This window comes from Sus scrofa, chromosome 2, assembly GCF_000003025.6.
Source record: "Sus scrofa isolate TJ Tabasco breed Duroc chromosome 2, Sscrofa11.1, whole genome shotgun sequence".
Taxonomy (NCBI): Eukaryota; Metazoa; Chordata; class Mammalia; order Artiodactyla; family Suidae; genus Sus; species Sus scrofa.
The window spans coordinates 129422599-129447088 of NC_010444.4; the positions used below are offsets into that span (position 1 = coordinate 129422599).

The 24490-nt window shown below is 40.9% G+C and overlaps 1 long non-coding RNA gene across 1 annotated transcript in view; it reads right to left on the minus strand.

Moving 5' to 3' along the window:
• LOC102158243 overlaps positions 1–24490 on the minus strand; it is a 1168296-nt gene that overhangs the window by 1104546 nt on the left and 39260 nt on the right. Inside the window, exon 2 of the long non-coding RNA XR_002342080.1 lies at positions 7249–7364. This is a non-coding gene — a long non-coding RNA (uncharacterized LOC102158243). The remainder of the gene's footprint in view (positions 1–7248; positions 7365–24490) is intronic.

Consider the following 24490-nt stretch of genomic DNA (forward strand, 5'->3'; position numbering starts at 1 on the left):
CTAAATGTGATGGAAGTTTCCCTCTATGAACACAGTCAGCATACCCATCACCTGAATTACTTAAATGATTTATTCATTTAAAAATGCATATGCAGGAGTTCTCCTTGTGACTCAGTGGTAACAAACCCAACAAGTCCTCTCATGGACTCAGGTTCGATCCCGGCCTCACTCAGTGGGCTAAAAATCCAGCGTTGCCATGAGCTGTGGTGTAGCTCACAGACACAGCTCGAATCTGGCATTTCTGTGGCTGTGATGCAGCTGTGATTTGACCCTAGCCTGGGAACTCCCATATGCCATGGGTGCGGCCCTAAGAAGCTAAAAAAAAATAAATGAATAAATAATTTAAAAATAAAAATGCATATGCCTTGGAAGAGAAAACTAGCGTGTAGATATGTTTAGAGAGAGGAAGGTATACAGACATATTCATAAGGTAAGTTTGTAAAATATGAGTTGAAGTTTTAATAATATAAGGTGTTTAATGTTCATTCAATATCTGCTCTCAGGAAAGTGTGAGTTACTGACTGTTTTTGGTAAGATAAGTACATGGTTTATGTGATGTTACTTTGAGATGTTGTGAAATTTTCCCCTAATTTTGACAATTTCATAACTTTTCATTGTACTTTCTTCCTACGTAATTTTATTTCAAATGGTTAATGGTTTATCCACAATGTCTTCCTAAGAAAATGTATCAGAAAAATGATAGCAAGTGTTGATAAGGCTATGGAACAACTGGGGCTCATACATATTTTGTAAAAACATTTTGGTAATTACGTAGCCTCATGTGAATTCACCATGACTCCACAATTCCATTCCCAAGAGAAATAACTATCTAAGACAAATTATTCATCCAGAAGACCTGGATGAATTACAAAGCTACCTTCTACCACCTGTGCCTTTCAGAGGTTTTTTTTTTCAGGATTTATATCAAGTTGCCTTCTCATCAAAATTACACACTTTGAATAAAGATTGTGCTCCTAGAAGCAGTTTATGAAATCACTCAGCACCAAATGGAGAAATGTTTTCAATGGCTTGGAAAATCAAAATGAACAAGGCATCCCCAAGGATGGCGCCGGCGCTGAAGTCGAGGTATTTGAATTGGGTCCTGTTTGCATGAGATGTTTACAGTCTACTTCCCTGATGTACAAGTTATCAAACTTTAAAATGGCATAAGGACTTTATAACCACCCTGCATGTGCAGACCCCCACCAAAATCTCAGAAGATCTCAGTCCTAGGATGGAAACCAGAGGTTTCAATTTCACAGCTGTGACGCTGAAGATGAGGTAAGGCTTCTTCCGAGGGAGACACGTGGCCGTGGAGCACAACTGACAGGCTTGTGATTGAGGAGGAAACAAAACGCTCAGTAAGTAGAAACTGTGTTTATATTGTTTTGGTGTCAGGGGGCTTAGATCCGCTTGAGCACCTTCTTATTACCTTTTAAAATAATAACATATCCTTGAAATTTGTCCACACTAACTGTGTGGACATTTGGGAGGCTATAGAATAGGGAAACATTCAGATTCGGAGTGAGAAAAACTTCGATCTATGCGCTGTACAGATCCATCGCTAAGCTTTGGGGTGGGACTCGACATCAATTACATAGGAAAGTTACAAATATTTTATTAAGAAACATCCTATATAATTAAGTAAAGTTATTTCATACTTTCTTGATTGTTTTCTCTTCTTTCCCAAAAGCATTCAGGAAATTTCATTTGAACACTGAGTTTAGTCCACATAAAAGGGTGAAGATTAGGAAGAAAGAATTACAGCCAGTTACTCTAAGTAATTAAATGCATAGTTACTTTAAAAATTCCAAGTATTGTGGACTAATTACTTTAAATTACTTCATTTAATACTGACATATTCTGCAAGGTAACATTCTTATCTCCACATCACTGTTGAGGAAGCTGACTCTTTTTTTTTTTTTTTTTTTGTCTTTTTGCCATTTCTTGGGCCGCTCTGGCGGCATATGGAGTTTCCCAGGCTAGGGGTCGAATCGGAGGTGTAGCCACCGGCCTACGCCAGAGCCACAGCAACGCGGGATCCAAGCCGCGTCTGTAACCTACACCACAGCTCACGGCAACGCTGGATCGTTAACCCACTGAGCAAGGGCAGTGATCGAACCTGCAACCTCATGGTTCCCAGTCAGATTCGTTAACCACTGCGCCACGACGGGAACTCCTGACTCTTAATGCAATAAAATGATTTTCCTAGAAGCATATAGCTCCTTAAGTGCTTAAGTTTCAAAAATATCATCAAGTCCCTAGCAACTTTTTCACTGATATGATAGATTTAAATTTGAAAAATCCAGTCGAATTTTATCAAACCTCCAACATTAGTCATTTTAGGGACTGCAATTTAACAATAGGCTATGAGGAAAAACTGCAATATGAATTGTAAACCATAAATGCCATACAGATATAAAAATCTGTTCATAGCCTAATCTCATATCTAGATATTGCTTTCCAGAAAAAAAAAAAAAGTGCTTTTTCCACATGTTAACTAAGAGTCAACAAACCATCTCTTAAAGTCTCTGAGGCAATATGAGCCTTACATACAGTACAGGTTTTGACTCAAGGATGTGACACAGAGGAATTCCTGTCATGGCGCAGCAGAAATGAATCTGACCAGCATCCATGAGGACGCAGGTTTGATCTCTGGCCTGGTTCAGGAGGTTAGGGATCCAGCACCCTGGCTGGAAAATTCAGACAGCAGGGAGCCACAGCAGCCACACAGAAACAGCCCTCCATCCTCCATGATAAAAGTCTCTCCCCTCCTTAGGACCAGCCGTAAAATATGTGGGGTCCAGGGCAAAATGCAAATGCTAGGCTCTTTGTTCAAAAATGACTAAAAATTTTGAGAGTGACAGCAGAGCATGAAGCCTCCTAAGCACACACGATATCTGCTGGGCTTAGGTGCTTTTAATCCCTCGCAATACTGCCTCTGACGTTTCTTTGGTGGTTTTTAACTAAGTAACACTGACAGCAAGCCCTGGTTTCCTACGAGCTGGTTTGGCCCTCACTCGGCAACAGCCTGCTTGGGTCTGCAGGCTCTCCTTCAGCGACCAAGACCAAGAGCTCATTCTGACATCACAAGCAGTTTGCCGCATGTTACTCAGAAGTTGCCAGTCCAATGCAACCCTCTAAGCAAAGGGTTTTTAATCTAACATAAAACGTAGCTAAGGTATGCCCTTTGTTTTCTTTTTCTCAAAAGCGAACCCATCACAGAAGGTATCCATGTGCTGTGTATATTCACCCTCTTCCTTTCCTAAGTTCAAAAAGACGCCACAGCATGTACTTCAGCTGTTTAGTCCTCTTTCTGTTTTTCAAAACCTCCCCACCAGTAGAACCCCATGATCTTTTGCACCATCTGTGCATGGAGGGTGAAACACATTATTATCCAAGCCAAGGCTAAGGGTATTCTATCAAGAAAGGAACCAACTCATCAGGGAAAGGTTATGCAGAAAAGCTCCTGCCAGAGAACTCACTGTTTCCTTCTTTTTTCTCTGTCGCTCTCATTTGAAATTCATGAAGATGAAGTACAGCTTTTGTTTCCCATCAGTGAGATGAGGCTTAATACACTCTTGCCAAAAGCAAGCTAACACAGAGTAATTGTTTTTCATCTAAATTGCATGTCCAACCTGCTTAGTCTTCAAAGAACACAGATATTACAGCTTTGATACCCAACTGCAAAACGACAAAGGAGAGGGCACATGGGCGCAATGGGAATTTTTAATCACCACCTCTCTATCAGCAAGCCCTGGAACTCTGGGGCAGTAGGAGAGGAGAAAAGAGAGATTATTCATAAGGTAGATAAGCTTCCATATTTCTTTCATTCGAGACCAACTCTTTTTTTTTTTTTTTTTTTTTTTTTTAAGGGGGAAAAAGTGATTTAGAGGGAATTAAGATTCCCCAAGGTGTTTTTAATCTCGTTTCACTCCAGGGCCAGGTGCCTCATGTAGCACTTAAAAGGCTTTCAAAAATGAAAGTAAATGCCTAGAACACAGAAAAGAGATATCCATCTACACAAAGCATCTGCCTTTGTTTAAGAAAAAAAGTCATTTCAGCTTTATGAACTTCACATCCAACGTTCTGTAATTTTGATTTTTGAGTGCTTATAGACGTTGGGCCTGTGTACACTACAGCCAACACATTAAAGGAGGCCCAAGTCATCAATACCTAATATTATTTTACATTTCAAATCTTCTTTATGTAAATGAGTGAGTTCTTATAATTACACATAACGGAACAGTGATTGCAAGGAGGTCTATGTGATGAGAATAAAAGACACCCAGAGAAATGAGATGATCAAATCTGCTACCAACGCCACCTTTAGCATATCACCAAAAATCTGTGTGGGCTTTGTTATTGATCCCTGGGCTTCATTGTGTAGCCAGGTGCTGAGACCAAAGATTTGATTCTGTTTATTGTGTTTGTTCCAGTTAATTTAATTCTTCTTGCACAGTTTAAACTTCTGTCTTCTAATTACATTCCTCATCTCTACCGAGAGTGGAGAGCTATCACACCTTTGCCCTTAGAGAATGAGGGCAAAAACTTAATTACTGCTGCGGCCGTCTTTAAACAGGGCTACTGTCCTGGATCATCTACACAGGAGAAGTTTTTGACCCCAGAGAGCCCTGCAGTAGAAAGTATCTCCCAGAATGCAGCCTAAGAGAAAGGAGGCTAAGTAAGTCCACTGGGCCACGGAAGTCAGAGCAGGGGGAGAAGTACATGGTTGGAGAGGTGGGGATCAGTGGGCATCAGTGGCAGCTTCGAAGCTAAATGAGCTGTACAGCTGAAGCCTCATCACCTAAACCCCCCGCGTCTCCGTGTTACCCGTAAATTAAGAGCCTGCACCCATCTCTGAGGTTACTCTTCCAGCACTAAACGTCTGTTAATTTCAATCTCTGTGCTTTCCTGCAGAATGGAGAATTAATTTCGGTTTTGGAAAAGTACAGCCTTTTCTGAAGTGAAAATGTGGGCAAAAAGCCAACTTTGCTAACCATGGCTTTTACATAAAGGAGATATCCTACAGGCATTCAGATGTTATTAGACACTAGGAATCAGTGATACTATGTAAGAGCTTTGAAAGTGAAGTGTCAATTTATAATGCTTACAATACAGATGTATTTGTCTGGATCCAAAATGAAGAGAGAGAGAGATCTTGGATATAGATTTTTACTAGACACTCATCACTTGGCCTTTTATAATGTTAGAAATGCTGTAAGAAATTACTGTGACATTATCTTAGGACTTAGAAGCTTAGTACTGCACTCACCAAGGCCCAAGTATGTCTCAAATACCCAACTCAGTTTAAATTTTTGCCAGGAAGTTGAGATACTTGGTTGTGATACTTGGTTGTGGTTTTCAAAACAATAACCACAATAGCAAACAAATTTATTGATTTATATAACCTAAACTTTCAGAGACATCACTAGCTTCAGGCATGGCGGATCCAGACACTTGAGGTCCTGGTTCTCTCTTTCTACTTCTTGGCTCTGTTTCCTTGAATGTTTGCTACATCATTAGGCAAAGAAGATGGATAGATAGATAGATAGATAGATAGACAGACAGACAGACAGACAGACAGACGCAAACACAGCTCCTGGAATCTCGAGACTTAAAGGCAGGGAGGAAAAGAACATACATCAACTATAATTTTAATTTCAACATCAATGTTTTTCTTCTATCTTTATTTTAAACCAGAATAAGTGAAGCCAGTTAATACTGTCTAGTGGTTCAAGAGCCAAGTGAAAATTTCCAAAGGAGGCAATGTCGCCGTGGTACTTCTTCAAGGAGAGTCTCTATGTGGTCTACGCCAAGATACACTATCTCATTTTAATACCAAACTCTTTCTTTGGCCTGACTCAATGATTTTTTAATGAACATGACCACAAAATCCCTTTACTTTGCCTCATTTGTGCAGAAAGACAAATGATATGGACTAGGGTCAATAAGTACAAGGAAGGAGAATATTTCAAAGTCCAGGATTCTAGTTCTGATCCTATAAATTCATCATTGCACCACCAATAAAATGAGAGTGCTGAGTCAAGTAATGCTAAGGCGTGTTTTGGATTCTAACATGTTATAAATCCATGTAGTGCTGACCTTGCTGTTCGAATCTTGCAGGTTTTTTTTTTTTTTTTTTTTTTTTGCTTTCCTAATACTGTTGTTTTGTTTTGTTTTTTACTCTACAAGGGCAACGTATCATTCAGAAGCCTGGAAAATACTGACCACTAAGTAGGTCAGAAACATTTTGCAAGAGAGGGAAGCATTCAGAAGATTTGCAGGTGGTCGGTAGACATGCCAATGGCCCATTATCCTGAACACTTTGGCTTCCATGGGAAAACAACTGAACACAGAAAGCAGTCAACCCAGCTTCAGGATGAGCTGAGTGCCCAGTATTGATCTTCTGTCTGACTGGGTCACAGGGGTGCTGGTGTACATTAAGTACGGAAAGGACTGAAAATTACATTAATTCAAATGGCTAAATCAATATTTAACAATGCAGTTAGTAGTAGTTGACCTTAAATGCACCTTTAATAAAACAAAGGTGATTCAGGCCAGCCTCCAGCATATGCCAGTCAGAAATGTGAATTAATGCAGAAGAGAGATGTTAAAGACGGCCACCAATGCAAATACCTTTGCAGATTGAACCTACTGCAAGAAAGAGGTTGAAGTACTCTCTTAACAAAGGCAACTCGAATTGTATTCATGTGATGCTGTGTCTTCATTTATCACCGCTCCCCTGTCTCAAGGATTGGACAGCCTTGATCTCAGCATATTTAGAAGTAGGAAAAGGAATTCTCCAACCATTTCCTCTGCAAATTATAAATCTTTAGTGATAGCTGTATAACCTTAAGCACTTTTTTCGTGAGCAAACAGATGTTACCAGTTGTTACTCTAGGAACCCTGACTGTCTTACTATAACATGATTTGCATATATTTGCTTAGAAACATTATCAGTTTGCACGCCACTGTCATTAAGCTTTACTGAAATAAGTTTGATTATATTAGAGAGGAGGTAGAAAAGGAAAAAAATAAAGAGGAAATAAACAGAAGAAATCTTTTCAAGATGTCAGAGAACCATCTCAGATGGTATTAGCTCTCAGGCTCACAGATGTGAGACTTTTTAAAATTGCCTTGCTGCCTGTAAAATATCTTAAGCTATAGAGCATTACAGTTATCACTACTAAGGACTTGGTGATAACTCTAAGGAAAAGGTCAGTCCAAAAATCTATTTCAATATACCTTAAGGCAGCAGAAGGCTTTAGAGAATCCCCACAGGAGCATAGGAAAGTTTCCGTGATTCTGTGACCTCGAGATGCCAGTGCCGATGGTACCACTTCCCTTTCACTCTGGTTTAGCTGCAAGGACAAATGTGTGATAATTAGAAATCTCTCCTGAGACACTTTCCTTTGATTTGTTGTTTGGCGATGGCTACAGTTGCTCTGCAGCCTTGCTTGTCTCAGGTTTGTCTGCTGGTTACCATGGCAATGTGGCTCAATGCATCCTATGAACTAAATCAGCATTCTGCCTCATACATGCTGCTGGCAGTGAACTTCACTGAGAATTGGGCAAGTTTCGAGGGTGAATGTAAAACCAATTGCTTGAAAATACGATCATACACTTGAAAGGAGGGAGCAACAGTCCACAGAACAACATTATGGTTTCTTTGTCATCAAGGACATGAGACAAATAGCTGATCTCCCATAGGGCAAGCCACAAGCCCTCTGAGTGGGTTGGGGGAGTCGGGATGTGTGTGCTAGCAATTCATGTTAGGTTCTCCAGCTAATGCTGAGACATCAACAGAAGTTGCTTATGACCCCATGGTAGCCAAGCAACAACTTATCTCTTGGGAATTCCCTCTGCTCAGGGCACCCCACATATAAACCATAAGGCATGCTCACATTTTCACACAGCCTCTATGTCCACATGTTCACTGAATTTAAGAGTAAGTATAGGCACAGCAAATATAATACTCAATGGGGAAAAACTGAAAGCCTTCTCACTCAAATCTGGAACAAGACAGGGATGCCCACTCTCACCACTGCTCTTCAACATAGTTTTGGAAGTCTTACCAACAGCAATTAGACAAACAAAAGAAATAAAAGGCATCCATATAGGAAGAGAAGAGATAAAACTGTCACTGTATGCAGATGACATGATACTATACCTAGAAAACCCTAAGGACTCAACCCCAAAACTACTTGAACTGATTAATAAATTCAGCAAAGTAGCAGGATATAAGATTAACATTCAGAAGTCAGTTGCATTTCTGTATACCAGCAATGAAATATTAGAAAAGGAATACAAAAATACGATACCTTTTAAAATTGCACCTCACAAAATCAAATACCTCGGAATACACCTGACCAAGGAGGTAAAGGACCTATATGCCGAGAACTATAAAACTTTAATCAAAGAAATCAAAGAAGATGTAAAGAAATGGAAAGATATTCCATGTTCCTGGATTGGGAAAATCAATATTGTAAAAATGGCCATACTACCCAAAGCAATCTACAGATTCAGTGCAATCCCTATCAAATTACCCATGACATTTTTCACAGAACTAGAACAAACAATCCAAACATTTATATGGAACCACAAAAGACCCAGAATCACCAAAGCAATCCTGAGAAACAAAAACCAAGCAGGAGGCATAACTCTCCCAGACTTCAAGAAATACTACAAAGCCACAGTCATCAAAACAGTGTGGTACTGGTACCAAAACAGACAGACAGACCAATGGAACAGAATAGAGAACCTGGAAATAAACCCTGACACCTATGGTCAATTAATCTTTGACAAGGGAGGCAAGAACATAAAATGGGAAAAAGAAAGTCTATTCAGCAAGCATTGCTGGGAAACCTGGACAGCTGCATGCAAAGCAAAGAAACTAGAACACACCCTCACACCATGCACAAAAATAAACTCAAAATGGCTGAAAGACTTAAATATACAACAGGACACCATCAAACTCCTAGAAGAGAACATAGGCAAAACACTCTCTGACATCAACATCATGAATATTTTCTCAGGTCAGTCTCCCAAAGCAATAGAAATTAGAGCAAAAATAAACCCATGGGACCTCATCAAACTGAAAAGCTTTTGCACAGCAAAGGAAACCAAAAAAGACAACTTACAGAATGGGAGAAAATAGTTTCAAATGATGCAACTGACAAGGGCTTAATCTCTAGAATATATAAACAACTTATACAACCCAACAGCAAAAAAGCCAATCAATCAATGGAAAAATGGGCAAAAGACCTGAATAGACATTTCTCCAAAGAAGATATACAGATGGCCAACAAACACATGAAAAAATGCTCAACATCGTTGATTATAAGAGAAATGCAAATCAAAACTACCATGAGATACCACCTCACACCAGTCAGAATGGCCATCATTAATAAATCCACAAATAACAAGTGCTGGAGGGGCTGTGAAGAAAAGGGAACCCTCCTGCACTGTTGGTGGAATGTAAACTGGTACAGCCACTATGGAGAACATTTGGAGATACCTTAGAAATCTATACATAGAACTTCCATATGACCCGCAATCCCACTCTTGGGCATCTATCCGGACAAAACTCTCCTTAAAAGAGACACGTGCACCCGCATGTTCATTGCAGCACTATTTACAATAGCCAGGACATGGAAACAACCCAAATGTCCATCGACAGATGATTGGATTGGAAGATGTGGTATATATACACAATGGAATACTACTCAGCCATAAAAAAGATGACATAATGCCATTTGCAGCAACATGGATGGAACTAGAGAATCTCATACTGAGTGAAATGAGCCAGAAAGACAAAGACAAATACCATATGATATCACTTATAACTGGAATCTAATATCCAGCACAAATGAACATCTCCTCAGAAAAGAAAATCATGGACTTGGAGAAGAGACTTGTGGCTGCCTGATGGGAGGGGGAGGGAGTGGGAGGGACGGGAGCTTGGCTTATCAGACACAACTAGAATAGATTACAAGGAGATCCTGCTGAATAGCATTGAGAACTATGTCTAGATACTCATGTTGCAAAAGAACAAAGGGTGGGGGGAAGAAAATGTAATTGTAATGTATACATGTAAGGATAACCTGACCCCCTTGCTGTACAGTGGGAAAATAAAAAATTTAAAAAAAAAAAAAAAAGAATAAGTATAGGGAGGAGTTCCCGTCGTGGCACAGCGGTTAACGGATCCGACTAGGAACCATGAGGTTGTGGGTTTGATCCCTGGCCTTGCTCAGTGGGTTAACGATCCGGCATTGAGAGCTGTGAGCAAGTGAGCTGTGGTGTAGGTTGCAGGTGCAGCTCAGATCCCCTGTTGCTGTGCTCTGGCATAGGCTGGCAGCTACAGCTCCGATTGGACCCCTAGCCTGGGAATCTCCATATGCCGTGGGAGCAGCCCAAGAAAATGGCAAAAAGACAAAAAAAAAAAAAAAAGAGTAAGTATAGGGAGTCCATAGTGATAAATACCTACCTCAAGAAACAAGAAAGATCTCAAATAAACAATACTTTGCACCTCAGAATCAGAGAAAGAAGAATAGGGAGCAAAGGTAATGGAAGAAAGGAAATAAGAAAGATCAGGGTAGAAATCAATGAAATAGAGACTAAAAAGACAATAGAAAAGATCAATGAAACAAAGAGCTGATTCTTGAAAGATAAACAAAAGCAACAAACCTTTAGGGAGACTCACCAAGAAAAAAGGAGAGAGGGCTCAAATTAATAAAATCAGAAATAAAAGAGGAGAAATTACAACTGATTCTACAGAAATACAAAGGATCATAAGAGACTACTATGAACAATTATATGCCAACAAATTGAACCACCTACAAAAAAAATGGATAAATTTCTAGAAACATACAACCTACCAAGAATGAATTATGAGGAAATAGAAGATCTGAGCAGACTGGTTACTAGTGAGGAGACTGAATCGTTCAACAAAAATTTTCAACAAAGTCCAAGACAATATACCTTCCCTGGTGAATTCCACCAAACATTTAAAGAAGAGTTAATGTCAATCTTTTCAACTCTTCCAAGAAATCAAAGGGGAGGGAACACTTCCAAACTCATTAAACAAGGCCAGCTTTACCCTGATTCCAAAACCGGACAAGGAAGCCACAGGAAAAGAAAATTACAGGCCAATATCTCTGATGACAAAAGATTAAAAATCCTCAACAAAATATTAATAAAGTGAATTCAACAGCATATTACAAGGACCATACACTGTGATCAAGTGGGACTTATTCCATGGATGCCGGGATGGTCCAACATCTGCAAACCAATCAATGCGATACATACATCACATTAACAAAATGAACAATGAAAATCACATGATCATCTCAATAGATGCAAAAAAAGCATTTGACAAAATTCAATCATATTTTTTAAAAAGACTAGATGGAAATAAACCAAGTGTTAAAACACGGTCAATTTTAACCTACTTGGATTTTTTTTTGTTTTTAGGGCCACACCCATGGCATATGGAGTTCCCAGGCTAGGGGTCACATCGGAGCTACAGGTGCCAGTCTACACCACAGCCACAGCAATATCGGATCTGAGCCACATCTGCAACCTGTACCACAGCTCACAGCAACACCAGATCCCACCAGGGATCAAACCTGGGTCCTCAAGGATGCCAGTCAGATTTATTTCTGCTGTGGCCACAAGGGTACGCCCAATTTAACCTACTTTTGTACTTTCCCCTATAGATTAGTTTATTTCCAAATGAGCTTATAATTAGAAAAAATAAATATCAAGAAAGTTGTGATTGCTATATTTCTTATCTCCCTGGCCATGATACTTAAATAGTTACAAATTCACATTCATTTATAGACCTAACACAGTCAGTGAAAGAAGTCGCAGGGAGAGCATGGTTGTGTAAATCATTAACTGCATGGAAATGCTTTTCCTTTATCACACCTATGTCAGTAAACCAGTAAGTTCTACCAGAGGCTTTACAAGGAAGCCTTGGTCTCTAAGAGGATAAGGATAAATGGAATAACGTAAACCTTACAACATTAGAAAAACGACTCCAAATTCAGGCCATGGTATCATTTTCATCAGCAAAACATACCATTTTTAAAAAACAAGACCTAATATTTGGCAAACGAGTAACCAGATCGGAAAGTCGGTTGGTCCACACAAAACATGCAGTGCAGTGGTTAAAAAACAACAAAATACAGAGAAGAGTCATTCTAACCAAGAAACACAGGAAGCCTCCTCCAAAGTTTGGAATTTTATTCCAGGATGCAACAAAATTTTAAGAGCATCAAGTGGACTTCTGCGCCTGTTTCATATGTGGAACAAAGGCTAGCCAACTTTTTCTGTAAAAGGCTAGATAGTAAATAATTTTTGCTTTACAGGCCATATGGTCTCTGCCACAAATACTCAATGTGTAACCACAGAAAATATATAAGCAACATGGGTATGGCTGTGTTCCAATAAAACTGCATTTACCAAAACAGGTGATGTCCAGGATGTGGCCCATGGATCAAAGTTTGTCAACGCTTAATACAGAAAGTCACACGTGAAAGTTATTCGCACCCAATGAGAACTAGCTGGGTAATACACAAAAAATAATTTTTTTGAGCCCATCAGAGAGCCAGCGTTGTCAGGTACAGTAATAAAGTGAAACACAAAGAGTAACAAGCTCCTCCAAGAAGAGACAAAAAAACGCTATATATTTCACCTCTGGCAGGTCAGCGAGAATAGAAGCCTACCATAGATATGAGTCAGATTTTAAGAAGCCGCAATTTTAATAAATTCCTGAAAGCAAAATGTGGGTGGGTCTAACAGTTTAGGGTCCCTGAGAGCACCACACACAGTCTGCACCTTCTCATCAACTTCTTCACAGGCCTAAACCAAGTGGTCATGGGAAGGTCACAGTTAAAGCAGGAGCGTAGACAGAGAGTTGGTCTGTGGCACGACAAATAGGGCTTGTCTGAGTCTAAAGGTGAAACAGATGTCAAGTGAAACCTTCCAGGGAGTTCCCTGGTGGCTCAGGGGGTGAATGATCCAGTGTGATCATTGCTGTGGTATGGGTTCGCTCCCTGGCCTTGGAACTTCCGCATGCCTTGGACAAAGCCAAAAACGCAAAAGCAAACAAACAAAAAAAAAACACAGAGAGAAAGCTTCTGGCACTTGGGATCCTGCCTGCAGCCTTCCCCTGGGGGAGGGGCAGGAATGCTGAGAGACTCAGCCCTGAGGCACAGACACTCTGGGCCTGTGAAAGTCTGGGGGCTGGAGAATTCAGAGACCCTCAGAGACTCCAGGCCCCATGCTAAGTAGAAAACAGCGGTATCCCACCACTGGGGGACTCTGAAACCTAGTGCACAGATTCTAACTTAAGTGACAATAATGCCCAAACCCAGTTCACCAGGGGCTAGAATGGCCCAACCCACCACATTAATGGCCTGAGAGAAGGTATGCTCTTTCCAGAACAAACCTCCGTTTATTTAACCTCAGTTTCTCTTGTTCTTATACACTCAAAATTAAGTAAATAAAAACAAATAAATAAGAAATGACTCATCATCATGAGCTAATTAATAAAACCAAAGGCAGAGATGGCACAGATGTTTGAATTACGGCTCAGGGACTTTAACACAATTGGTAAAATAATAGAAAGCAGGAGTTCTCTTTGTGGCTCAGCAGAAAAGAATCTGACTAGTATCCATGAGGAAGTGGGTTCGATCCCTGGCTTCACTGGGAGCTGTGGTGTAGGTCACAGACACTGCTCCTATCCTGTGTGTTGCGGCTGTGGCATAGGTTGGCAGCTACAGTTTCAACTGGACCCCTAGCATGGGAACTTCCATATGCTGCAGGTTCAGCCCTGAAAAGCAAAAACAAAAGAAAAAAAGAAAATTAGCACTTCTTACTCTGCCTTATCTGAAAAACAATTTACCTTATTTAAAGAATATAATGAAACCATATATATATGGCCTTAGCACATTACCCATAATCACTATAAAGAGCAGATAAGATATGACTGGATGAGAAAGTTGTTTTGGGAATGCTGAGTTTTTAGGGAAAGCTTAATTAAATTGACAACACAATATACTGTCAAGACCAGGACCCTGCTGGTAGTAAAAAGGGTCCTGACAATAATTATAACATTTTTGGAATAGTTCTTTATTGGCCAAAGAAATTGGCTTTATTATCTTCATGGTCTTATAAAGTATTGCTATCAAAAATTATTTTAAAAATGAAATTATTTCTAAAAAATTTTAACTACACATACCTACAAAGATGCATGCCTCATTTTATCGCACTTCACTTTATTGCACTTTGCAGATACTGTGTTCTTTTACAGGTTGAAGTTCTGTAGCGACCCTCTGGTCGAGCAAGTCTAAAGGTACCATTTTTCCAACAGCACTTGCTAACTTCAAGTCTCTGTCACATTTTGGTAACTCTGGAAATATTTCAAACTTTCTCATGACTATTATATTTGCCACCGATCTGTGATCGGTGATCAGTGATTATAGCCAACAGTTTCCGCATCCTGCAAACAGCCCTCCAACCTATCGGTGTCCTCCGGCCCACTTCCTGCCAGTACCTACATCTCTGTGACAGAGTTCCCCTCCTCTACCCACCCCTCAAAATCAGGGACAGCTGTGCCACCTGTTTGTACAGAAATCCACAAGGGCTGAGCAACTCATCGACTTATATTCAACTCAGGATCACCCCCTCCCAGGTGAAACCCAACTATCAACTCTCCAGAGTAGGTGCCCCTTCAGTGAAATAATTCTGAACTCTGTGTTTTGTGCCATATCCCCGAGTTTCCCTACAGGATTAAGCGCCAGTCCCATGCTGTGGTAAATGGCCTAATGGTGCACCTTTGATAGGCCTCCTTCTTTGTCCTGATTTCCTTCCCCACGACCGTCCAGCAATCACCCACGCTCCACACATAAAGTCCTGATCCTTGTTGAAGGTCTGCCTCTGAGAGCACCAAAACGAAGATATTTGTATAATAATGTCATAAAATAAATGATAGGGAGTTCCTGGTGTGGCGCAGTGGTTAACGAATCCGACTAAGAACCATGAGATTGAGGGTTCGATCCCTGGCCTTGCTCAGTGGGTTAAGGATCCGGCATTGCCGTGAGCTGTGGTATGGGTGGCAGATGCAGCTCGGATCTGGCGTTGCTGTGGCTACAGCCCTGATTCAACCCCTAGCCTGGGAACCTCCATATGCAGTGGGAGCAGCCCTAGAAAAGGCAAAAAGACAAAAAAGTAGTAATAATATAATAAATAAATAAATGATAAAATCACTCTGCAAGAACATTCAAACTATTCTCTCTGCCTATTTCCAGTCCTGCTACCCATTTCAGGAAGATCAAACCCATACTTTCCCGCACATCCCACGGCACGCACTCTCAGCGGTTTCTGTGTTTCAGGCTGAAGCACCAGCCGCTACACAACTGGATAGTATACCAAGGGCCCTGAAGGGTGAAAGCAGGAAAATACTTCTCCGCCACAACTCAAGACTGGAAGGAGTTAGCTTTCCCTAGTTACCAGCAACCAAGGACACCGTTTTTATCGCTGAGAAACCTGCATACTGGTCTCGAAAGGGAGACACTGGTTATGTTGCCAACGTACTTACTGCGCACTGGTTTCACACACTTCCAGACAAGACCACGGAAGAATCTGGACACCAAGTGGAGGCCTACGTCACGGTTCCCAGCTGATTTTAAGGCAACTAACAATAATGCCACTTCATCTTTTAAATGGAAAAAGGAAAACAATATAAATCCTAAATGAGATGGGGCACCAGGATGTTAGGAATAAACCAGGTCTGTCTCAGGCGAACAAGCATATGTTTCCCCAAATTTAAAATTAAAAAGTCACTCAGGGGGAGGAGTTCCTGTTGTGGCGCAGTGGTTAATGAATCCGACTAGGAACCATGAGTTTGTGGGTTTGATCCCTGGCCTTGCTCACTGGGTTAAGGATCCAGCATTGCCATGAGCTGTGGTATAGGTCCAGATGCAGCTCAGATCCCGCATTGCTGTGGCTCTGGCGTAGGCCGGCAGCTACAGCTCCAATTAGACCCCTAGCCTGGGAACCTCCATATGCCGCAGGAGCGACCCAAGAAATGGCAAAAAGACAAATAAAAAAGAAAAAAAAAAAGTCACTAAGGAGGAGTTCCTGTTGTGGCACAGAAGAAACACATCTGACTAGTATCCATGAGGATGCAGGTTCGATCTCTGGCCTCATTCAGTGGTTAAGGATCCAGCGTTACCAAGAGCTGTGGTGTAGGTCACAGACGCAACTCAGATCCCGAGTTGCTCTGGCCAATTCGACCCCTAGCCTAGGAAATTCCATGTGCCACTGTGAGCTCCCCCTCCTCCCCCAAAAAAGGCACTAGGGCAGACACTGAGTGCTACCTACTCAAAAGCCATTCACAGCTCCCTTCTCAATCTTAGAGATAGAAAGTTGGAACACCTTCTCTTGCTCACTGTACCTATGGGTGGCCTTGTGACCCAGCTGTCACCAAGGATCTGTAAGCAAATGGTACTGGGTGAGACCTTCAGCCTTCCCCCTTCTACTCTCTTGTATTCAGATGTGATGAAGGCTGGAGGTAAGTAGCCATCTTTCAACAGTGAAGAATGAGAAAAGATGGCAATAAAGATGCCTGAGTGCTGGGGAATATTGGAGACAGCCTCGAACAGCTACCCCAGTCTCTAGACCTTTTATTATGCACACACACACACACAAATCTTTCTCTATTTGCAGTGAGACACTTTCCTAATCAAAATGCATCCAAGTTCTCTCAATAAAAATACCTAATGTTCATTACACCCCTGGAAGGGCTTCACTTTCTGCTAGTCTTCATTAACTCTACCCAAAATGGAACTCTGATAACTTATGACTTGTGTATGTTAGATCTAAGGCATCATTTGAATTCAATAGTTTAAAAAACACACACTAACAAGCTTTCTTAATACATTTAATTTCTTTTCCAATTATTGAGCACTTTCTAGAGGCTAACAGTCGATTTTTATGCATATATTTCATCGCAACTTTACTGAAAACTCCTTGAGGGCAGATATAGGCTCATATTCTCCGGCTGACACTATGAAATGTACCAATAATTGGCTGGAAGCGCTTTGCAAATGCTTTTACTTTCCTAATATTTTAGAAACTGTTAGAAATGTTTTCTTAGAGGTTTTGGTTTTAAATATTTTTGAAAACTCTAACAACTTCCTCTGAATCACATTATTTCAAAAATTAGAATAAAAGGTAGATTTCCCCTTTTCTTAGAAAAGAGTTTTAAGGAAACTGAATTTTCTCTGTTTAATTGTTTTAAGTAGATTGGCAAGAAGCCAGCTTTCAAAACTGTACAAATTAACTACCTGAGTTAGTTATTTTTTAAAAAGCCAATAACTCATTTCAACCCCCCCCCCCAAAAAAAAAGGTGTTTCTCACTTCCCTCAGCATAGATCTGCCTTTGGATGAGAAGATGATAGTCGATCACTCTGAATTGCTCACAGACTGTGTTATCTTGTTCCTCAAGAGGAACTTTAAGAGGCAGCTTGTGATTTACGTAGTTGTGATCAAAAACAAAGACAGTCTGATGTATTTACTCTGAGAATAATTTGCATCCCATTTTATGTGCTTAGTCAAATGCTAGGTATACAACTGAAGTAGAAGAGTGAAGAAAACAGAGGAATTACAGGTCCTTGTCCTGGAATAATGCTGGTTTTCTAAGATCTAAAAGCCAATAATCCCTTGGCTGGTCACATACTGTTCTACGGGGATCCACTCGAAAATTCGTACCCATGGGTCAGTCTTTCTTCCCCAGATGGACTGGGTTACCTGTGGGCAGGAAATGTGCCTTTCATACACTGTTTTCTATCATCCCTGTGTGATTATGCTCCTGGGCACGTAATCGAAATTCAATGAATACCATTCAAATGACTGACTGACTGGCATCTAAGTTGATAGCTATTTTAGGGGAGTAAGCCTTCTAGTGATTACTAAACAGAAGAATAGAGTGCCCTTCATGCCCAGCAACTGGAAGCACATATTTAATAAGACAGCTTCTCAAGGGCATTTCTTTCCACTTTGAAAATCACTTGGAAAATATCTGGCACCTATTTGCAGAGTCTATATTGACTTGAAGGAAAATGCTTATACATTCTTTCAGAGTTATTCCTTCTGCGTTCTTTTTCCTATTATATTCTTTTACTGCTAAAAACAGCAACAACAAAAAAATCCAACCGAAAAAAAAAAAAAAAACTTCAACAATTCTCAGTTGTGTACTAAATTAACCAACCCTTCATCTTAACTTCACATCTTCCAGTTTATCCTTCTAACTTTATTGCTGCTACAAGTATTTGTTCCAGCCAAATCTCCTGAATTCTACCATTCCTGGACACAGTTCACGCTCCCTGCCTCTACCATGTCTTGCTGTTCTGGATGCCTGAAACACCTTCTTCCACTCTTTGCCTGTCATGAGTCTACTCAGCTTTGAAGACACTTCCCAAATGCGACATCATCCATGACCTTCTCAAAGGGATGTAAGTTCTTCCTCCCTTAAATCTCCTTTATGTCTAGTAAGGCTTCCTAGGTCTTTTATTTGACTTTATTATATAAAATGCTAAAAACTATTTTATTATATAAAATAGTTGCAGCTGTCCATTACATGTAGAAAATGGCATTCACTAAGTGGGAACTGTCAGCTCTCTGCATATTGCCATTTAATCGTCACAGCAACCGCTATTACTCTCTCCATTTTACAGATAAAGGGTTAAGCACTGGGTAGGGACTCATATAGGCTTACCAGTGGGATGACCAACCATCAACTAACCTGGCATGAGGAGTTTCATGAGATGCAGAACTTGCAGCGCTAAAACTGGCACAGTCCTAAGCAAAAAATGGTTGATTATTCTACTTACAGAAACGGTGCTCTCTCCTGAACACCTTCAGTCCATTCCTCACTCTCAAAGGCTCAGAGGTGGGATGAGTGGTTGTCATGGTCCAGCAGTCAGGAGCTTACACACAGACATGTACACACCACCCTGCCTTAGTCATAGACAGAGCTGGGTTAGAGCAAGCTGCTGAGAGACAAGGAAGAAAGCCTAGACTGGTGTACGTGCTGGAGGAACGCCTGCCCCCCATATCTAGGCCTGTTTTCAGCTCCTGAATGGGAAGCATCTTCCCCCAAGCTTAAGCAGGTCTCTCTTAGAGGCCTCATCACAAGGTTTGAGGACTTTAATGGGAAAGTGGGTACCAGCTAGATAGCTCCACTCTACCAACAGCAAACAAACAAAAAGCAGAACAAATGCAGGTCTTTGCAGAGCTCCAATAAGATGCTAGAGAACTACATTTTGCCCAGGTCTTGGTTGGCCAGGTCATCCAATCCCTTTAGACCCATCAAGGAAGCGTGACAGACTCAATATTGACAACTCTGTACACCCAGGCAAGTGCAAACAATGAGCATTTGGTATAAACTGGCCATCCAAAATTATCTGCCCCAGAGAAAAAGACCATCGCCCAGAAGCATCTTTCACAGCCAACTTGTGCAGAAGCAGATGAGGTGGAAATCACATAAAGCTTCAAGTCTAATGAACAGGTTTCCTTGTGGCACATTTGGGCCCGATTATGATGTGATTCTGCAGGCTCAGTGGTTCTCCAGCTTGTCTATTCACTAGAATCACCTGAGGAGATTTTACCTGACAATGTCCAGAGCAAGGCACAGGTGAATCTAATGTGCAACCAGGATTAAAAAGCACAGCACTAACCCAGTACTTCTCAAGTGCCACCCCTGGACCAGCATCCTTGGCAGTTTTTATGCTAATGAGCAAAATTATACTACAGGCTAAAATTAATTCTGTGTTGCCCTGGACTTCCATTACACAAAAAAGTTGTCTCTTGCCTTTGGAAAAATGACCCAAGAAGCAGATTTTAGGTGAGAAATATTTAATACAGTAACTATGTATCTAGAAGCTGCTGATTAAAATAGAAGTACGACTTGGTGATATCTAAGCCACAGGATTTCCTCCCCACCTATCTCTATTTTCCTTCACGGAACCCAATTTGATCTTTCTTGGTTTGCTAGCATTTTTCCTAAATTTGGAGATCACTTGAATGAGTACTCCCCAGGTCCCAAGTTCAGCTTACCACCTTTATCTGGAAGTATATCAAGAGCTATACTGTTTCAACACTCTATCCTTATGTACTTTTTTCTTTTTTTGGCTGTGCCCTTGGCATGAGGAAGTTCCCATGCCAGGGATCGAACCTGGGCCACAGCGGCAACCCAAGAGGCTGCAGTGACAGTGCCAGGTCCTTAACCCATTGGTCCACAAGGGAACTCCTATCCTTAGATGTTTTTATATCAATCTAACAAGTATTAGTCTGAAGATCACACTTCCTCACTTCCTAGAGCAGAACTGTCCAGTTTAGTCAAGTATCAGCCTCCTGCTTTCTATTCATTATTTTGGACCCAGAGAGTTGGTATAAATTTTAGGATATTGTTTTGTTAATTTCAAATAATTTATAGAAAAAAATTTATTGGAACGATACTCTGAAAATGTTGTGGTCTGATTTTCTAACATATACTTTGTAAAATTATCTTAATCACAGTAATTATTCTTTTAATGTTACCTTAAAATGGCAGTTTAAAATGTGGACAGGAAGATGTAATTTAATGAAGGGCATCTTTCTCCATGCTGACATGGATGTTAAATTTTTTTTTTTCCCTAAGATTCTAATGTGGTCTAATTACTTTAATTTAAAATTCTGGGTATGCATGTTTTATTCATGACTTTCGAGATGATTGAGAAAGTTTTTGCAGCTCCTTTGAAGCTCTAACTTTGGAAATATAACAAATAATGAAGCCATCATATTTTCAAAATGCTCCGATAGAGGAGACTTTTGAAAGACAGTGTAATTGTGAATCAAAGCGTAATCAGCTGCTGTGAAATGAGTTTTTAATTATTACATTGCCCCTGATATGCTGAAGTTCACCAAGGTTAAGAGAATGACCTCACAGACATTCCCTCTGAAAGGGGAGAATTTGTCTCTTCCTTTGCAGCACATCACCTTGAATATTCAGAAACTAAGTTTGTTCTGCCTCCCATGAAAATACTCCTCAAAAACAATTTTTCACACACCCTTGGTTAATCTCACCGAAGAAACGGAAAGTGTCACTCATTTTCCTCTTATTAAAATGCATTCCTTCTGCAGTGGGCATAACGGCTTCTGACTCAGAACACTCATCTATTCTCACTGAAAAATTCACATTTTACGAAGTAGTTTGTAAGTTTATTAAAGAGAATATTATAAAGGATGCTCAAGGCCTATGTCTTTAGATATCAGAACTCGGGATCCAAATAACTGGTTTTCTTTCAAGTGGCAAAGATAATACCAGTTTTCCAAACTGGGGAAGGGTTTGTACAAGGAGGCTCTCTGGACTGTCAGTACCTGAGGTCTCTTGATGTAAAGTTCAACTCAAATTTCTTTTAGCAAATGGTCATCTGTTTGAGCAGAGAGTGATACAGAGGATGTAAGTGACTTCTCAAACTTCCCGCCTCAAATGTAGACATTTGTATCTATGTGTTCTAATTTCTGATCACTAAATAAAACAATGAGATCAAAACTTTATGTATTTTGGGGGGGCGGCAGTGGCTGCACCCATAGCATATGGAGGTTCCCAGGCTAGGGTCAAATCACAAATCACCCAGCCTACACCACAGCCACAGCAATGCCGGATCCAAGCCGGGTCTGCAACCTACACCAGAGTTCACAGCAACGCCAGATCCTTAGCACACTGAGTGAGGCCAGGGATCGAACTGCATCCTCATGGATACGAGTCAGATTCATTTTCACTGTACCATGATGGGAACTCCAAAACTTACATGTTTTAAAGTTTCCAACAACCGTAAGGAAATGATTATATCGCCACATGTCCAAGCAAAAGGCTTTTTTTTTTTTTTTTTTTTTAAAGGGCTGCAGGTAGGTATGGCATATGGAAATTCCCAGGCTAGGTGTCGAATCATAGCGACAGCTGCCAGCCTACACCACAGCCACAGGAATGTGGGATGCCTGACCCACAGAGCGAGGCCAGAGATGGAACCTGCTTCCTCATGGATACCGTCAGATTCGTTTCCACTGCACCACAATGGGAACTCTGCAGAAGACTTCTGATTTCAAGTCTATTGCCATATTTTTCCTTCAGATTATAAAATAAATAAAAAGTCCTAAATGAAAATCGAGGTTCCGCATAGAAATCAGCACTAACAGATTGACCTTTTCTAAAACTCTCTCTACATATGAGTTTGAACTGTGATTCCAAGGTGATTTTTAAGGAGGAGTATTTAACGCATGTATTTGAAAGTCAAAATCTTTCTGGTTCCTTAAATATATATATTCAAGCAAATCAAAGAAACAGGTGTAGCTGTTGTATGAAGCATGACTCAGAGTTCCTACTGACAGTTTTCCTTTTTAAAGAATGCAAACAACCTTGGGCTTATTTAATGAGAATAAGTGGGATCCTGAAATAAGTGTTACTTACAGGAGAGTTGTCATTAGCATGCTACACCAGAGGTCTGATTTGCATAATATCTGATTACATTTAGTAGCTGCTCACGGATCTGTGCTGAATCGATGTCACTTCATCCACACACAGGTTATCTTTTCTGCTCGCTTTAGAACGGTCTCAAATTCTAATTGAGAAACACAACATTGCACACCCCACAGATCCCTCTGGCACATGCTTTGTTTGCACGAGTTCTTGGCTGAAAAGGGAGACTGCCCAAGTCTTATACAGCAGCAAACCCTATGTAATTTATCCCTTGAAAATGCTATCTATGAGAGTATCTGACATCTCTGCCATTGGAGATAAATGACCTAAGAGCCAGTAGACTTACTAGTAATAATAATAATAGCTAGCATTTATTGAGCAATTACTAACTGCCAGATGCTAAGCTAAGAGCTGCCCAAGCATTTAATCTATCATTGGTTCTTCCAGCATCTACTATTATTAACCCCATATTTACAGGTGAGAAAATCAAGGTTTAAAGAGGTTTTTTTAACTAGCTCAGTGTCAGAGACTCCTCGTGGGCGAAGAAGTCAAGACTTAAATTTTATAAGTTTATGCTCTTAGACATGCATTTCCCAAGAGCTGACTACTCAATGCTCTAATATTATCCAGACCCAACCAAAGTTAAAGCAGACCTCTGCTCTTGGGAGCACCGTTGAAAATCGAAGCATCAGAAGCAAGTCCACCTCCGTGGAACAAAAATCATTCCCAGGTGTCATCAAAGCACACTGACCTCTTGACGACACGAAGCCCAGAACAGGACCTGACTGCCCACCCTCAAACCCCACCCCTGCGTCTTGGTTGTTTACATCCCAGGCACCACCTGCTCCAGGCTTAACTGCAAACCACAAGGAAGGAAAACTAACAAAAAGCCAAAATCGTGTTTTTTGCAACGCACTGATTGGGTTTAGAATTTCTACTGTAGACACTGAAAATGTAGTTAGGAACTGGTGATAATATTGTAAGCTAGTAACAGTAATAGAACTTAAGAATTTCCCGGATTCCCGTCGTGGCGCAGTGGTTAACGAATCCGACTAGGAACCATGAGGTTGCGGGTTTGGTCCCTGCCCTTGCTCAGTGGGTTAACGATCCGGCGTTGCCGTGAGCTGTGGTGTAGGTTGCAGACACGGCTCGGATCCCGCGTTGCTGTGGCTCTGGCGTAGGCTGGTGGCTATAGCTCCAATTCGACCCCTAGCCTGGGAACCTCCATATGCCGTGGGAGCGGCCCAAGAAATAGCAACAACAACAACAACAAAAAGACAAAAAAAAAAAAAAGAATTTCCCAAATTATTATTAAGCCATGTTGACCACCTGGGCAGACACAAACATGCCTCCCCGTACACCCAGACTGACCTACGTACATTAACAATAAATACGCTTGGGGAGTTCCTGTCGTGGCTCAATGGTTAACAAATCCAACTAGGAACCATGAGGTTGCGGGTTCGATCCCTGCCCTTGCTCAGTGGGTTAACAATCCAGCGTTGCCGTGAGCTGTGGTGTAGGTTGCAGATGTGGCTTGGATCCCACATTGCTGTGGCTCTGGCGTAGGCTGGTGGCTACAGCTCCGATTCAACCCCTAGCCTGGGCACCTCCATATGCCATGGGTGTGGCCCTAGAAAAGGCAAAAAGACAAAAAAAAAAAAAAAAAAAGAAAGAAAGAAAGAAAACAATAAATACACTCACAGAGAGCTTCCCAATTAGAAATTAATCAATGAGCAAACAGACGGCTTCTGTTGCACAAGGCTATCGTCCCAGTCCCACCCACCCTGTTGGAACACATACAAGGCATTTGTGTATATTCTACGTCTCTAAGAAAGATTTCTGAACACTGGCACTGTGAGCTCCAGCCTTTGTCGGAATGTTGAGGCTTCCTTTGTCACAAATACTGAAAATAGTAGTAATTTAAAGGGCTAGAAATTGTACCTGCTAAAACACACGTTAAAA